The following is a 3981-nucleotide window of genomic DNA, read 5'->3' as shown; positions in this document are numbered from 1 at the left end:
AATTTGTTCCTTGAGCAGAATTAGTTTTAGTTTATTTAGTTTTAGTTTCAGTTTTGCACCAAATATTTTGAATCCATTGGTACTTGTTCTGTGAATTCAAATGTCTTGTTTCTTTTATTTTTCTGCCAAAACGTGCTATTTGGGTGTGTCCATCTACTTGTTATGTTTTGCAGCAACATTGGATATCAGATTTGCACCAAATAAGTTCTGCTCTATTAGTTTTGCACCAAATCGGTTTTGCACCAAAACTGTTTCAATATTACTTGTTATGTGCATTCAACATGGAAGCAATGTGGAAAAAATTGTTCTGTAGCTCCAATTCTTTGTGATCTTATGGTTTTTAGATTGACATCACAGTATAGAATATTCAAAAATTCATACTTAAATGAAAATGATGGGTAATAAGAATTTTAGGAACTTTTATTGATTGATAACAAATTTACAGCAGATTCAGAAATAAATTTACATTAGATTTCACATAACACAGTTAACTATTTTCACTCTCATATACAAAATTAAACATTCTTGAATGGTTCACTATTTTCACTTTGTGCTCTTGTATCTCCTGTTCTTGTATCTGTAGCTCCATTTTTGAACAAAGTAATAACTCTTCTCCTGTTCTTGTATCTGTATCTCCAGTCTTGATCAAAGTAATAACCTTTCAACAAAGTGCTTCTTCAACAAACTTCTGTAAAGTAGAGCACACTGGACAACACAAACATACAAAGTGAACAGATGATACACTTCTCAGAGGGAGAGGGAGAGGGAGAGGGAGAGGGAGAGGGCATTATCCAGATGATAATAGATTAATCACAAATCAGTAAAATTAGATGACCAGTCCAAGCTGAAATCACAATGGCCAGATAATTGAAGTTAAACCTGAAATATACACTCTGAGCCTTCCTGCAACTTATTAGTGTTCTTTAGCGATACCATTATTGTTTTGTCACAGTCAATCTGCCAATAATGAAGCTTGGTGAGGAAAGCATTGTCTGTTCCAAGCCAACAAAATGTGGAAAAAGAAAATGTTCAACAGTAACAAAGAATTCATCTCTGTGATAGAGCAATTGTACTTACAAAAGGAACTTGAGAACTAAGGACATATAAGAAGATCATGCAAATGTTGCATTGGAAAGATTAAATATGGCAATCAAATGTAGAGAACAGTGTGTGTTTGCAACTATTGTACACTTAGACGGTTATAAGAAATTTGTAAGCAATATTCACAGAATGATCTAATGGCATAAACAATAGAAAGAAGTAGAAACTCAGAAATCCTTCTATCATTTCAAGATTAGTGGATCCACATGCTTACTAAAGTGGAATTCAAAGGACTGGATCCAACAAGTTAATGTCATTTTCCTCATGATTGTTGCTGAAACATTCTTTCGCAGCTTCAAACAGCACCTACATATCCCATGATTTAGTTAATTTCCAGGCATAAATGTGTCAACGACAAATATTACTAAACAAGTTAGCCTTCGGAAGACTCTGCATTTTTAAGATCTAAAATAAAGAACTTCCTCGCCGACTATAGAAGGAAAAATCCGGCCAAATCCTACCGCTGAAACCGTACATCAAAGAATTTAAAAACAAGACCTCACCTTCGGCAGCCATGAGACCTTCGTCCTCGATGATCAGGCAACCAAGGAAACCCTCAATTGTGCTCTTTTCCGCATTCACAGAACAACATTCCTCCTACAGAAGAAACCCAAGTAATTTCGTGTAAAATTGGCTCTTGGCTGCTTAGGAATTTAGGGATTTGTTGAGGGTAGTAAAAAATGGGTTATTTTGAAGAAAAATGATCAAACGTCTAAATGATATAAAGACTGGTTTAAAAAATAATAATAATTTAAAGATAATGTACGTATGGGTTAATTTGATTTCGAAAAAAATATTCAAAGCTTTATTTTTATTAAGAAAAAAAACGCCACTTCAACCACTATATTTAAAATTGATAGAAAAATGATCAAATGTCTAAATATTTTTAAAGATAATGAACGTAAATTAAAGTTGGCAAAAATACTAGACCAAAATCTCAAAATGACAAATTTATAGAACTAATTTATCAATTTTCCTCATTTTAAATGAGAACTTGCATGTTTAAATTTTATATGTTTCAATTCACTTGCTACATTTTGATTTTGTAAAGTAATAACCGAAGGATATCATGTCTCTTAAAGAGTGTTTTAGAAGTACACGTTTCTTAAACAGTTAAATATTTTACCAGTAATAAGCGGAGTATGTCACGTTTATTAAACATTTTATAAATACAAGTCTCTTAAAGAGTTTTTTAGAACGCTTAATTCTAGACATACATATATATAGTTTCTCTCAACGAGTATTTTACACGTACACGTCTCTTTAGCATTTTAAAAGTAATAAGCAGGGGATATCACGTTTCTAAAACATTTTATAAATACACGTCACTTAACGAATTTTTTAGAACACTTAATTTTGGATATATATATATATATATTTATATATAATTTTTAAAATAAAAATGGGATATCACATTTTTTAAAACTCTATAAACTTCACTAAACTTCTATAAAGTTAAAAAAAAAAAAAAAAAAGTAAGATCAAACACCTCAAGACTTTTAATTTTCACATGACTCACTAATTCACTATGTATACATGCACATTATTACTTATCTCTATTCTATACTATATTAAACATGAAGGATGTTTTGGTACGTTATGACATCTTTCATGTTTTTTTTTTATCTATGAAATATATCGACCCTAATCTTATAAAAAAATATTCTTTCATAAATGGCTCAAATTGATATTTTTCTCATAAAATTGATTTGTTCAACCATTTGTATCAAAGCCAAAATTGTGTATTCAATTATCAAGTTTTTAATCATGGTCTTAGAGGGTGTTTGATTGAGCTTATGAGCTAATCTATACAAAAACGGTCCAATCGGTCAGACTGTTTTAACCGAATGGTCGGGCGTCAATTCTGACCGGAAAATCATTTATATATTAATATAATTAACAATATTTTTTAAATTTTAAAAACCTAAAAGAAGTGTTCTAAAGCGCTTGCTTACACGACACTTAATTTTGCTTAAGCTTTAATAAGCTTAAGCTCGATTAAGCGATCGTTTTTTAGAACAGAAAATTTTATTTATTTTTTAAAATGAAAACATTTTTATAAATATGTATATTTATAGTTTATAAAATTGTAGTAAAAATTAAAAATGTTTTTTTACGCTTAAACTCGTTATAAGCTCGTTTAAGCTTAAAAAAAGCTTGAAGTTTGACCTCCACGCTTCAACGTCCTTCACGCTTTTTAGAACCTTGTCTAAAATATGTATATAAATAGAAAATAAATATATTTATCATAGTTTAAAAAATAATTAATTATATAAATATATTCAATATATTATTATAGTTATATATATTTTGAAAACATAAATAAATTAATTAAAAAACTATAATATACTAAAATTATATTTTTTAAGTAGTACAAATTCTAAACAATAATGTATATATATATATTTATATATATATATTATAAAATATTAAATATAGAATTTAATTTTTTAAAAAAAACTAATTTTTTAAAAAATAAAAAACTTTTGAACAACCGGTCAACATGTTTTTTTAAAAAGTTTTTGATTAGATAATTATCACTTTTAAACTCATGAATTTTAATCATCATGCGAGTTTTATAATATCATGATTCATGAATCCATAGACCATATTATTTATTATTAGTTTTGTTCTCAAATTTATTATCCTTACAAATATTATTAATTTATTTATAAGTAGATTTGGGTTAATAACCTCGGCCAAAGTTTTTTTTCGAAAATAACTCTTTTGCGTATTTGTTTTGTTTGATTTCCACCAACAAAATTGGGATTTGGTAATCTTTCCAAATTTTTTGACGATATCTTCCCATTTTAAATTTGATATTTTCGAAAAAAACAAAACAGATGGGCTTAGTTAATTATATTAAAAAACCCGCCACGC

The 3981-nt window shown here is 28.4% G+C and overlaps 1 long non-coding RNA gene across 2 annotated transcripts; it reads right to left on the bottom strand.

Annotated features, from left to right (window-relative positions):
• Nucleotides 1-399: 399 nt before the first annotated feature.
• LOC140885391 (uncharacterized) lies at nt 400-1759 on the bottom strand. 2 transcript variants are annotated; one of them, XR_012150921.1, is made up of 3 exons: nt 1605-1759; nt 1308-1407; nt 400-705 (listed from the first exon to the last, which is right to left on the bottom strand). It is a non-coding gene; the product is annotated as an uncharacterized lncRNA (long non-coding RNA). The 2 variants fall into 2 exon arrangements; XR_012150922.1 differs by having other exon boundaries at nt 1316-1407.
• Nucleotides 1760-3981: the final 2222 nt, after the last annotated feature.

This window comes from Henckelia pumila, chromosome 2 (genome assembly GCF_033568475.1).
Source record: "Henckelia pumila isolate YLH828 chromosome 2, ASM3356847v2, whole genome shotgun sequence".
Classification (NCBI taxonomy): domain Eukaryota; kingdom Viridiplantae; phylum Streptophyta; class Magnoliopsida; order Lamiales; family Gesneriaceae; genus Henckelia; species Henckelia pumila.
Note: the sequence above shows the minus strand (reverse complement) of the source record. Positions and strands in the feature narration are given on the sequence as shown.